This window comes from Pseudophryne corroboree, chromosome 2, assembly GCF_028390025.1.
Source record: "Pseudophryne corroboree isolate aPseCor3 chromosome 2, aPseCor3.hap2, whole genome shotgun sequence".
Classification (NCBI taxonomy): domain Eukaryota; kingdom Metazoa; phylum Chordata; class Amphibia; order Anura; family Myobatrachidae; genus Pseudophryne; species Pseudophryne corroboree.
In genome coordinates this window covers 747,442,227-747,456,543 of record NC_086445.1, presented here as the reverse complement: position 1 = coordinate 747,456,543, position 14,317 = coordinate 747,442,227, and the positions used below count along the sequence as shown (strand labels likewise).

At 42.7% G+C, this 14,317-nt stretch overlaps 1 protein-coding gene across 4 annotated transcripts in view; it reads right to left on the bottom strand.

Moving 5' to 3' along the window:
* HIPK1 (homeodomain interacting protein kinase 1) overlaps positions 1–8,059 on the bottom strand; it is a 172,182-nt gene extending 164,123 nt beyond the window's left edge. For 3 of the 4 annotated variants that reach the window (XM_063955419.1, XM_063955421.1, XM_063955422.1), the window contains exon 1: positions 7,597–8,058. The gene's annotated coding sequence lies outside the window, so the exon portion shown is untranslated. Of the gene's footprint in view, positions 1–7,596 lie in introns of all 4 variants that reach the window. The other variant, XM_063955420.1, reaches the window with a different exon arrangement.
* Positions 8,060–14,317: the final 6,258 nt, after the last annotated feature.

The window sequence follows — 14,317 nt, the reverse complement described above, 5'->3', positions numbered from 1 at the left end:
AAAGTAAGCCTTATGTCAGACTGCAAAACACGGTAGCAAGAATTAATTTGGCCAAAAAAATGTAAATGGGAGTTGTGGGATGAAGGGGCTTGTAACGTGGCACTTATCAGGGGGGAGCACTGTTTGATTGCCATTATTATACCAGTAGAAAAGAAAAGAAAAAAAGTTGCTGAATGAACCAATAGGAAGTATTGATGTGTCCTCAAACATCATAGCTGCCGTCATGGTACATAGTCCTTCACGGTTCGCCAGGTCCCGTACATCTTATGCCCCTTTCACACCGCAGCTTGAACCCGGTAAATTGCCGATTTTTAAAAGCTTCCTAAACGGTTCGAGCTGCGATGTGAAAGGGTCACCTTCAATTTACAGGTTTCAAAATACCGGTATTTTGAAACGGTAAAAAAGCAGGGGCCTACCCGTTTCAGACCCGTTTCATTGTGCAGTGTGAAAGGGTCTGAAACGGTATTTGCAAGCCCCAGAAGGTGATAGGCTGTCTCCATGTGTGATGTCACCAGGCAGAAGCAGGAAACAAACATTTAAAATGACAACCACTGTTTTGTATGGGTGAAACGGGTTCAGTGTGAAAGGTACCAAAACGGTAATTAAATGGTAATATACTGGTTATAACATGCGATGTGAAGGGGGTTTAACTGCTCAGACCCGATTTAAGAACAGTTTAAAGAACCATTTCAAAAGCAGGTTTTGCGATGTGAAAGAAGCATTAGTCACAACACACACAGAGACTGTGCTTATTAATATGATATGCAACACTTGTATATTTGTGTGTGACCGTGTCTCTGAATCTGTATATGAAGTGCTACGATGCAGCGGCTTTCTTCCCTGCCAAGTTCCATTGTGCTTCGGCTTTCTTCCCTGCCAAGTTCCATTGTGCTTCGTATACAGACTCAGTCGCACACAGATATACAAGTGTCACATATGAAAATCAGCACAGCCTCCGAATGTGTCCTAGTTGCAAAAAAACTCCAAACACTAGTGACTCACTCGCACCAGGCATCTTGTGCTGCTGTATAGAGGCTAGATGTATTACGGACACATCTGTAGTGAGTGGAACAGTAGCTTAGGCCATATTTACCTCATTGTTTTCTGCTTGGAGTCTATGCAAATGAAACAACCTTAAAATGTGTATATTCAGTGTTAGCAATGACAATTATATAACATGGTAACAGAGGATTAACTCATAACACAAAAACTAAAGAGCGCAGCAGATTTAGGCCCACATCTGTGCGCTCAGCAGGAAGACACCTGAGCACCGGAGTCCAAGAGAACTATACTACACTTTGTTTTGCATAGGTAATTAGTAGTGTGAATTTCTCCGAGGGGTGCTTTAACTCTTACAGGACCTTTATAGATTACCAAGAAGCATTCATTTCAAGAGTTTCTACTACAACAAAAGAGGTTTATGTACAATCTCTTCTAGTCATTAAGTAAATTTAAAATTAAAGAAAAGACAAAAATAAAAAACAATATCTTTTAGGAAGCAAACACTCTTCCCATATAAAAAGACTCAGGACCTTAACTACAAAAATTTAGAATTTAAGAGCTAGATTGTTTGACCCAAAGAAAATAAGAAAAAGTTAGATATGTCTGTCTGGGTGTCTGGGACAGGGGACTTGACTCTGAGTGAAGAGATAAGGATTGCCAGTGCTGCATGCTTAAACCCCTTTCACACCGCAGCTATAACCCGGTAAATTGCCGTTTTTTCAGCCTTCCAAAACGGTTCTAGCTGCGGTGTGAAAGGGACACTTTGAATTTACTGGTTACAGATTACTGGTATTTTAAAACAGTTAAAAAGCAGGGTCCTACACGGTTCAGACCCGTTTCATTGTGCAATGTGAAAGGCTCTGAACCAGTATTTCCAAACCACAGAAGGTGATAGGCTGTCTCCATGCGTGATGTCACCAGGCAGAAGCAGGAAATAAACTGGAGAAAACACATGAGAGTGAAGAAGCATTTTTTTTTATACAGAATACAGTTTGAAATGGCAAATTAAAGTGATGAGGAGGTTAGGGAGCTGCTTAGGATGAGAAGGGATGACGAAATTGCTAGACAAATCACTGGGACAGTGAAGGATGCAGTAATCTACAAAAACATGGTAAAGATGCTTGAAGCTGCTGGGTTACATTGTACGACTAGTCAAATTATTAATAATTAATAATTATTAATAATGTGTGGGCCAGAAAAGTCCATTTAAAATGACAACCACTGTTTTTTATGGGAGAAACGGGTTCAATGTGAAAGGTACCAAAACGGTAATGAAATGGTAATATACCGGTTACAACATGCGATGTGAAAGGGGTTTAACTGCTCAGACCCGTTTAAAGAACCGTTTCAAAAGCAGGGTTTGTGATGTGAAAGCAGCATTACACTTCCCCAACCCCTTACAGTGACTATTCCCAGTCTCATGCTACCACATAATATTTGGCCATAAACACAGACACTCAGTATGGCTACACACAACAGTTTCACAATTACTCATTGCCTGAAAAGATTTCACTAAAAACAATTGAAAGGAGAGGGTTTAAGACTGAGTACTCTGGGGAGTTGTCCTCTAAAGGCACTAAATAAAGCAGCCAAGAATGTCCTGCTATGATGAAAAGTCTGTTTCCTACAAGCAGACTACATTCTTCACTGAAAAAACACACCTCCCTTTTATACAAGTGACCTGACCCATAGACTAATCAGTATTTTAAACTTCTGCAAAGATTAAAAAAAAAAGTCTACAGTACAATGGTTATAAATGTGTGCAATATATAATATATTTACTATGATCATTGTGACAATGACCAAACATTAAAAAGCTCACCAATTTACAGACTGACATCACTTGAAAATCAAACTTTCAGCTTTTAAACACATGGAATTTCTAAGAAAACCGGTAATAAGTAAAACACATTGTCCAAGGCCAATCTGACATTGCTCTGCAGCTCTGTTATTACCTTCCCACTCCATTAAACACAGCTGCAACTCCTCCAGCATCTTTAGGACAGTGTCCTGATGAGAACCGACACAGGTCAAAAAGCTGAGACTAGTTGCTGACATCACTGGTCCTGCCCATGTGTACAAAACAACCAATCCATGCCGTACAAAGCATGACTACTAGTTGCAGTCCTTGTCTGCAAGTTTTGCTAGATAAGCACCTCCCCCCTAACATGGAAATCTACTGTAGACAAGTGCATAGTGGGCAATGCAATTTCATGCAAATTATTTAGCCTGGTTTAAACAGCGACTTTACTTGCTGTTTAACTCAGCTGGTAAACAAAAACAAAAAAAACAACACCCACAAAAAAACGCGTTACTAACAATTTTTCTGCATACTACGTTGGGGGTCACTGCACTTGGACTACCATTCATTACCTCCTTACCCACCAACCTGCGTTAGGTTGCTCATTGTATGAACAATTATCTTCTGCACAGATTTAGAATTCTGTTGTTTAATCATGGTACATCGCTGTGGACACCTTGTAATAAAATGAACAAGTTTCCAGACAACTCATCTTGGAAAGCTACAGGTTAAAATGCATTGCAGCATTGGGATGAATTAATTGATGTCAAGAAATATGCCACCCAGAGCTAATTCCAGGAACTAGTATTTAAAAAAAAAACACTACTTAAACATTGCACTAGCAGTCCCAGGCACACATGCTTTATTATTATAGTTAGGACATTTATAAGAGGGGCACCGAAAATAACTGAGCGTTTGAAAGACTGACCAGTAAAGAGCAGTGCACATTGGGCCTAGTAAACAGGGCAGATATTAGAACACGTACAGTAGGCACCAATAAAGTCACATTAAGGCAGAAAACTCCTGAAAGAGTTTAAAACAAGAAAATGCCAACTCTACCGAGCATCAAGTAATTTAGATCAATGACAGATGAACAATACTATCTGAAAGTATGGGAGTCACAATATAATCTCCAAAATATTACCAGTGTTGACATTCATGTACATATTTTGGAATACTTTCTTGTATAAACTAGAACACACAAAAAGTATATAAATTGTTAGTACTAGTGTCACCCTTTCCCGTTTGCTAGGAACACAAAGAAATACAAACATACTTGTGCAAAAAAAAAAAAAAAAAAACTTTATTATGGAGGCACCGTACATAAATTTAGTCTGGGGTTTTGTTACATTGTTTATAAAAACTTTTTTTTTTTTTTTTTAAATAATCTGATTTTATTAGGTCATTTCTCAAGTAACTTACATATCAAAGACCAATTAAATAAATACTAAAATAATCCATGATACTAAACCTTTTATTAGAATTCAGCATTTGTTGACACTCTAAGCTCCATTATAAAGCACACTGTTGAATCCTATTCAAAGTGTTATATTGTTAAATTGTAAAATCACCCAACCATACATCTTATTATAACTTACAAACCCATGGGTGCAGATCTGCATCATAAAATCTGCCATTTCACTAGTAAAAAGGTTAATGAATATTCGGAGCCAACACAAGGAAGATGCTAAGTACTTTTTTTTTTTTCAGGTTGCCAAGGAAATGACTATTATTGACACAGGAGTTGAAAGGCCTATTTAAGAGAAAACAAATGACTAAGACGAGAATTAAAAAGTGTCATTTTTGTGAATACAATTGTCTAGATGAAATGTTATTATCCCTATAGTGCTGTCAATCATTTCTGCATGTGATTGATAGCACAGCATTTAAAGAGAGATTACAATGTTCTTTGAAAATTAAGCCCTGTTATTCTACAGCTTTTAGGAGATGCAGCACAAAAATGTAGTGACCTCTGAGGCAAAGCTTTAGACAATAGAGCAGCAGTTTCATAAGCATACAAAAATAGTAGAAATGGACTAAAGGAAAAAACAAGTTGGGTGTATGAACAAAATGTCCACTTTCCTCATCCGCTCATGAGGGAGGGATATTACGGACTTCCCAAGATTCCAAATATGTGAGACTCATTCTGTTTTTATTATTATAGGTTTTATTTTAATTGATTCTCATTTGTTAACAGTATGTATTGAGTATCTGAATTTTTATTCCCAACATCCTAGTTACATTTTTTTTTATTTTATTAGATTCGTTATTGGGGTAAATTTACTAAGGTGGGAGTTTTGTTTTGTTTTTTTTAGAAACGATATTGCCCATAGCAACCAGATTCTGTTATCTTCTAAAAGCAGCTAAATGTTAAGTAGAATCTGATTGGCTGGTATGGGCAACATCCCCAGTTCATTAAAAAAAAAAAAAAAAAACTCCCACCTTAATAAATTTACCCCACTGTCTGTTATGGGATAAGTTCCAAGACATATTTACATACACTAAAGTCAGCACCGATATTATCTTGTATTGTGTAGACTTCCTAAAATGAAAGCTATTGTCACTGCTCTGAAGTAGTACCTTGTAAAAGGATGTATGGTGAAGAATATCACTTCAGTGTTCCCTCTCCATTTCAAGAGGCCAAAATCCCAAAACAGGAAGCCAACTCTAGTACAAACACACTATAATATAGGAGTAAACCCAAGCTTATGGGGTATGGGGGGAAAAGTGGTATATTGTAAGCATACACTTGATACAACTAAAACCACCTTCACCACTCCAAGAACCTGTTTGATGCAAACCTGAGGAACTAGGCATAAGTTTATAGTATAGAATCTAGAATGACAGTTGTAGGTTAGTAACGGATAAGCCTCAGGGACTGCTTACCTCTCAATATATACATAAAGCAACAAAACACATTTACATGCAAAGACCAGATGTCACACCCAGATCCTCTTTCAGAAGCTGGAAATACCCTTGAGGGTACTTACGGGGTTAGATTAATGTGCTATTTGCCACCTAACCAGCCTTAACAGCTATAGGCTCTTTGCTATTGCCAAACAAGTACACTTTTATAAATGAACTGCTACAATACAGCAGTCATGACTAAACTACAAAAGCATAAAGAATGTTTATTCAATAACCTCATTGTCAAATTTAAAATGACTTCTACTTCCATTATGGAGCAATATTTGAAACAAGCCTTTCACTGTCATGAAGATTGTAAAACAAACAGATAAAGGCTTAAATACAATGCACTTTTGGTTAGTATTTTATAGAGGTATGCCAATGTATTTTAAAAACTGCCACACAAGCAATGGCAAGTGACCAATTACAGGTTATCAAGTAAACTGGTTCCATCCTGTTCCTAGAAAAAAAAAAAAAAAGAAGGAAAAACAAATACAGAGAAGTAATCCTATACAATGGAGTTCACCTGAGAACCAATGTGGGAAATCTGGTCTGTGATAATACAACTATAAACAAAAATATGTGCAGATGTGGTTTAAACAATGGCATCCAAAGGGAGCAACCACACTCTCATGGGGGGGAATTCATCACTGTGTGCAGTTTTGCTTGAATAACTGACCAATTCATCATACAGATTATCAAAATCAAGGCATGGAATGAAGCCTCCTCAGAATACAAAATAGACATGTACCAATCTGCCAACAGGCAACACATGGGCCCCATTGGTCTGTTTGTTCAGCCAGGCCTTCACATGATGTCAGAATACTGTACAAAATGACCCTTTACAAATTATGGAAAGTTTTATAGGACTCCATGGAAGCGAAGACCCTGGCATGTTACAGCGCTGTAAAATCTACAAAGATTATTGGTTTAGACTACATGGTTACACCATAGGAAATAGTACATTACTGCTCTGCATTTAGCTTCAACTAAACAACCAGTTGTCTTCTTGGTCACGGAAAGTGTTATTTTATAACAATTACTGTATCAAGTTGTATGTGCCAAAAGGTTTACAGCAACCACCTGAAACCTAGAGAAGATTCACTTCAGTTTATATCTTGCTTGCATATTTTACATTTACAAAAAACACGGGATGACCTCACGGTGTGCACCACACAGTACTGTAAGAAATACCTCTTAACAAGAGTATATATAGGCCCAGAGAATCTGATAAAGAACAGAAAAGCTGGACACAAATAAAGAAACAAGGACTTGGCATGTTGTCTCTACACTGGAAACCACAGGACTTGGGTATCATGTATGATGGTGTTCTCTCCAGTATGGAAGTTGGGTAGCAAACATTTACCCTGTACAGTAAGCAGCAGAGGTCTTATGTAAGACTATAACCTGTGCCCACAGCGGCTCACTTACACAGGGCAGAGCCTGGCCACACTGCTCACACCACACAGGCAGCAATACAACGTTCCTAGGGGCCAGCTCTGCCACTTCTAGAGTGCGCAATGTGCGGGGTGACATTACCAGCAGGGACCGCACATACTGTACATCATATATATATATATATATATATATATATATATATATATATATATATATATATATACACACACACACACACACACACACACACACACATAGTACATTACATTAATGACCGTGCTGTGAGATCGCCGATGTGGCGGCGACTCCTACTAATAGAGCCCGTGGTCTTAGCCCAGACTCCGGCCGGTCACACACACACACACACACACTGCCGAGCAGGGACAGGCTACTGGAACCCTACCAGCACTGGTGATCGGGGCGTTACATACTGGCGGCAGGGGACTGGATGCACCGGGATACTGCAAGCCGGCTCCCCGCATACTCACCGCTGGTGTGTTGTTAGTCTCAGCCGCTGGTGAGAGGAGCTGCCGGGGAAGATCCGGATCCCCGCCGCGGGTTCATCATCAGACCCAGGGGAGGAAACCCTACGGATAGCCGACCCGGAATAACTCCGGATCCGGGCTTCTCAGTGTTCCTCCCCCGGTGTTTCCTCCCCGAGTCGCACAGGCCCGGTTTCCGACTGTGCGACCCCCCGTCACCCCCTCTTAGGCTCCTTTCCTCTCCCCCGGTCTCCGAAGCCTGCCGGACTCTTACACAATGCCCCACAGTCCGAGAGACGGCTCCCGGGGAGGATGAGAGTCAGTATGGGAAGACAAGGAGCGGCGAAAGAACCGGGAGGATTCCACGGCCAGCGACACAGGAAGGCTCTACAAATGGAAGCTGGAGACACCAATGCAGGCGTGACCAATCGATCAGGAGGAGACTGTTCTCTTCAGTAATGGAACTTTCCTAGAGACGTCACGCAGTTAGAGCGCTCGACCCGGGTGGTGGCGAGATCGGGGAGTGACGCAGATCCGGAGGGGCGTGTGCACGCTGCCAGCCGCACGCATGCGCACTTTAGTCTGATTCCTGTGTGTAGAACAGCAACATGGCATTCCTCCTTCCCAGCGAGTTACCAAATCCAGAGAGACATGAGACAACAGGAGCAGGACACACAACATTGCCTTGGCCTAGCGTTTGCTTCTGAGACATAGATGCTTTCCAGTTATCTCAATGGCAGTGTTGTAGTTCCTCTGTTATAGTACACAAGACCAGAGACTCCCTCCCTCCCCCTGGCTGTTGCTATTATTATTATTATTATCATCATCATCATCATCATCCTCCTCCTCCTCCTCCTCCTCCTCCTCCTCTTTATCCTTTATTTATGTGACCCCCACAGGCGGTCTGCAGCACCTTGCAAGTACAGAAACTGTGTGCACAACACAAGAAAATAAAGTACAGAGCATTTCAGGACGGCTTATAAAGATTGCCGCATCAGTGAGTGGTCATAATAACTAAATAAAGCAGCAGGGTGTTAGAAGTGGGGAGGAGATAATGGTAAAAGTGAGGGAAGAACTTACAGTCTTGCTAATAATGCTGGCAGGCACACTGTCTCTGTGTGTGGTGATCAGCTCTCACCAAGGGGTAGATCCAATTAGCCACTAAGGCCATTGCTGCAGTGTTTCAAAGCTGGCAACGGCACCAGATCTCGCACCCTTAGTGGCCTGAAATAAGCCCCAATTTGCACAAAATTGCTTGCAACTGTATGGGGTGGAGAGCGCTTTTGTACAAATTCAGGCCACCGTAAAGTGCGACCACTGCCATAATGGCTTGCACCCGCAAGATTATCGCAGCTAATTGGATTGATCCCTTAGTCACTGGTAGAAGTTGGTATCAGTCACACACACGTTACGCTGCACCTCTGTGTTCCACCCTCCTCGCGACGCACCTGTGAGTGTCACTGCAACCTATGACAGACTCTGAACTTAGCCAATCAGTGAGTCCATCTTCAAAAGCCCCTGAAGTGTGCATCACTGTGCAGGGACGAGTGACTGATAGATATAAAATGACAATATAAAAATGCAAGATCAGGCTTTAGGTGCCCATACATCAGGCTGAGCAATGCCCCGATCCCCCGGCCTTCTGATTGGCAGCCATCGATGTTAGGCAATCCATCAGGGGATCAGGGAAATTAACCACGTTAAGAATGCTGATACCCCCATCACGACTGAATATGGTTGGGATCAGGAGAAGCTGGATTTTTAAATGTGTAATACCCACAATCCCCCAAGTTGACCGCCATGGAAATGGGGGATTAGCCGCAATCTATCACTGGTGTATGGGGGGAGGGGGGGGGCATTACTTAGATTTAAAACAGCAATAGGAAAAAGCCACCAATGATTGGCGGCTATTACATCTGGTTAGTAAATACCTCAGGGGCTCTGCCTAATGCCTAAATTGCTTGTATGCTGATTTGCTGTCGTTCATCTGAATGTTCCTGTAGGCTAGACTGCAGGAGCTAGTCAGAGCTAGTCAGGGCTTGTTTGCCTTACATTGGAATAAAATTATTGATGGTTACTCATCGGAACCGATCCATCCATGGTTCAGGTGAAACATCTTTAATTCCTATCCCTACCCTAAGCAAAAAGTCTTCTTCACCACAGGAGAAGTTCCAATCCTAACACGCATTCATTGTGCGCTTCTCCTAAATAAATAGAGCCATCTAGACCCTAGGACAGAGGTTCCCAAACTGTGTGCCGTGGCTCCCAGGGGTGCCTCGGGACACTTGCAGGGGTGCCCTGGGTTGGTGGTCCAGGACCAGTTCAAACTATTCATGGTCAATATAATAGGCAAAACCAGTGCTGGTGGCTGCCAGTCATAAAATATGTAGTCAAACAGAAGCAAATCTTGCCCCTCACCACACAACTGACCCTAAGGATGACATATAAACGCAATCTACTTAATGTAATATTTCTTTCTAAATTTGTCAATGAGAAATTTTTGGCCTAGGGGTGCTGTGAAAAAAATTCTGATATTCTAGGGCGCCGTGATTCAAAAAAGTTTTCTTTACATTGATACATTAATACTTTGAAATATTGTTTGGGAATCTAAAGATGGCTAGTTTGGTAAACATTTAACCTGACAGACCACATGAACTCAACAGCTATAGGGTCACTTTAAGATATTAATGTTGGTGACTGAAAAGTTTGAATTAGCATAAAGCATTTATAGTTAAAGGAGATTTTACCACATAGGGTGAGATTCAATTGTTTATTCTCGCCCGATCTCATATGTAAAGTGACGGCGCCCAGGTTTAACCACGTAAAATAACTAAACCTGACCAAAGCATTGGGCTGAACATAAAAAATGCCATTTGTGCGCCCAGACACGTCACTTTTGCTCATTTCAGCTCGCCAGCATAGGCTGCGAGCTTGCTTCAGCTATTCGTGCCCGAACGGAGCAACAGCTGAATTACTCCGTCAGACGCCATCTGGTGGCTGCAGGCGCCTCAAACAATTGAATCACCCCCATAGAGCAGGGGTTCACAACCACTATCCTCAAGTACCACAAACAGGTTATGTTTTGTGCGTTTCTGTCTGTGGAAACAGGACAGACAATTACTGACCCAGTAAAATAGATACACTCACACTCACCTGTGTTTGATTTAAGAAATCCTTAAAACATGTTGGCAGTACTTGAATATGGGAGCTCCTGATAGAAGGATTATACTAGAAAATCTCCAGCTCCTTCCTTATAGGCCCTACACACTGGCCGATTTTTGGAAAGATATGAACGATCTCGTTCATAAATGAACGAGAACTCGTTCAAATCTTTCAGTGTGGAGGCTCCAGCGATGAACGATGCGCGTCCCCGCGCTCGTTCATCGCTGGTCTCCCGTCGGCTGTGCATGCAGGCCAATATGGACGATCTCGTCCATATTTGCCTGCACTTCAATGCAGCCGCGTGACGGGGGGAGTGAAGAAACTTCACTCCCCCCGTCACTGCCCCCCCGCCGCCGGGTCGCTCGTCGGCCGTATCCGCCGTCGGGCAGCTCGGCGGCGGATCGGCTAGTGTATAGGGCCCCTTACAGATGTCAGAATACGATCATAGTGATCTTGGGAGCTACCCCTTTAGCACTGTCTTCAAGAACAGGAACATTCTGAAATCTTCATTTACATATGGTGACTTTTAACATCTGCAAATACCAACATTACAAGTAGTACAACACAGGAATAAAACATTTCTGCAGCAGGTTACATTGGTTTCCACAGGGAAACATCAGGGGTGTAGAGTGGATCTTGATCCAGAGGCACCAATAGGCTAAAGATTTAGGCTGTCCCAGAATGCATTGGGGCCTCCTCTATAACCCCGCCTCCAGGCACTTTGAGCTCAGTTTTTCAGTTGGTGTCTGCAGCAGCAGGTCACTTAACAGGTGGGATGCACTGGGCAGCCCTGAAAAAGCTTTTTTCTGACAGAAAATTTCTTCAAATCTGGGCTGTCAGCGCTGTATGTCATGGTGACACTTCAGCGCTGCAGCTCCATCACCTCCCATGTGGCGTCGCATACTCCCACGGCCTGTTCCCGGGTACTTGCGGCAGAGACGCTACGGCTTTAGGCACATGGTCGCAGTTGCTCTCCTAGTTCAAGTGGCTGCTACAGGGAGGAGGTAAGAGAGTCCCCCAGACGGGATTCGCCAATAAATCGCGTTCCGTCCACGACCTAGGGAGATGGTTGCAGCGCTGGCGTGGACACTGTCACCGTGCAGGGAGCCCACTAGACCACCAGGGCAATAGAGCACAGGTTTGGTGTACTAACGCCCCATTTAATAAGGCTCGCTAGTATCTGGTGCGGAAGTCCAGCATAGGGGAGCTGCTGCTTGACCTGTAGCCTCTCCACGGCCCAGGGCGACAACTACTGCAGAATTTCCTGCCCTGGAGCTGCCTCACACTCTCCCTCACTCCCTGACTGTGACGCTGGGTGCCATTTTATAAGCATAGTTGCGTCTAGTCTCTGGGACTGCAGTGCAAGGTCTCCCTTGTAAAGCCGCCTGTATACAGCACTGTGACTTTACAAACACTCAAGTATTCTACATGTCTTTATACAGACAGCGTTAGTTAAGAAAAATTGTACCTATTACAGGATATATTGGCCCTCATTCCGAGTTGTTCGCTTGCTAGCTGCTTTTAGCAGCATTGCACACGCTAGGCTGCCGCCCTCTGGGAGTGTATCTTAGCATAGCAGAATAGCGAACGAGAGATTAGCAGAATTTGTAATAAATAATTCCTTGCAGTTTCTGAGTAGCTCCAGACCTACTCACAGATTGCGATCAGCTCAGTCCGTTTAGTTCCTGGTTTGACATCACAAACAGGACCTGCGTTCGGCCAGCCACTACCCCGTTTCTCCAGACACTCCCGCGTTTTTTAGCACACTCCCGGAAAACGCTCAGTTACCACCCAGAAACGCCCCTTTCCTGTCAATCATTCACCAATCAGCAGAGCGACTGAACAGTGCCGCAGGATCCACAGCAAATCTACTAAGTTTTTAGTTAAATAACTAAGCATATGCACCCTGCATGCCTTGCGCATGCGCATTTTGCAACAAATCGCAGCATAGCGAAAATCGACAACGAGCGAACAACTCGGAATGACCCCCATTGTACGAGTATTCTGATAAATACCTCCGGTCTAGGACCGTGCTTTGTTTTATATATATATATATATATATATATATATGTATGTGTGTGTATATATATATATATATATATATATATCATCTTCTCTTCTCTCTCTATACGTCCTCACTAGGTAAGCTCATTAGTTCTTTTGGTTTCCAATATCATCTCTATGCTGATGACACCCAAATCTATCTTTCCTCTCCAGACCTCTCCCCTGCTCTCCTCACTCGTATCTCCAACTGTCTCTCTGCTACCTCTTCCTGGGTGTCCCAACGCTTTCTTAAACTTAACATGTCTAAGACCGAGCTGATCATCTTCCCTCCCGCATAACCTCACCTCCTACAATCGCATTATCTATTGATGGCACTACTATCTCCTCTAGCCCCCAAGTGCGCTGTCTTGGAGTAATCCTTGACTCCTCCCTATCCTTCAAACCACACATTCAGCACCTCTCACAAACCTGCCGTTTTCATCTAAAAAATATTTCCAGGATCAGACCCTTTCTGACCCAGGATGCTACTAAGACTCTTATCCACTCACTGGTCATCTCCAGACTGGACTACTGTAATCTCTTCCTGACTGGCATTCCTGACAAATACCTCTCTCCACTCCAATCTATCCTCAATGCTGCTGCCCAGCTCATCTTCCTCACCAAACGCACTACATCCACCTCTCCTCTCTTACTAGACATTCACTGGCTCCCCTTCCCTTTCAGAATCCATTTCAAGCTTCTCACACTCGCTTACAAAGCCCTCACCCACTCCTCTCCCATCTACATCTCTGACCTTATCTCCCTTTACACTCCCACCCATCCTCTTAGCTCTGCTAATGCATGCCGACTCTCCTGCCTACGGATTACTTCGTCCCACTCCTACCTCCAAGATTTTTCACGTGCTGCACCACTTCTCTGGAATTCCCTACCTCTCCCCCTCAGACTCTCCACCTCTCTACAAAACTTCAAACAGGCTCTCAAGACCCACTTCTTCACCAAACCCAGCCAAATCTCATCCTAACCCTCTGTTCTACGCTCTCTATGTACCCCATCTGTGTCACCCCTGTCTGTCTACCCCTCCCCTTTAGAATGTAAGTCTCACGAGCAGGGCCCTCTTCCCTCATGTGCTTATCCTTTCTTACTTTAATAATCTTCAACTGCACCAAATCCATCAGTCTTCTGCCACCTGATACTTATTCCAGTGTCATCTGCTGATGTAGCTATGTTTATTTACCCTGTACTTGTCCTATACTGTCATCAACTGTAAGTTGCTGTTTTCCTGTTTGATTATTTGTTTATGTACTCTGTAATTGGGCGCTGCGGAACCCTTGTGGCGCCATATAAATAAAGGATAATAATAATAATAATAATAAATATATATATATATGCTCATAAATTTACATACCCTAGCAGAATTTGTGATTTTCTGGCCATTTGTCAGAGAATATGAATGATAACTCACAAACTTTTCTTTCACTCATGGTTAGTGGTTGGGTGAAGCCATTTATTGTCTAACAACTGTGTTTACTCTTTTTAAATCATAATGACAACAGAAACTACC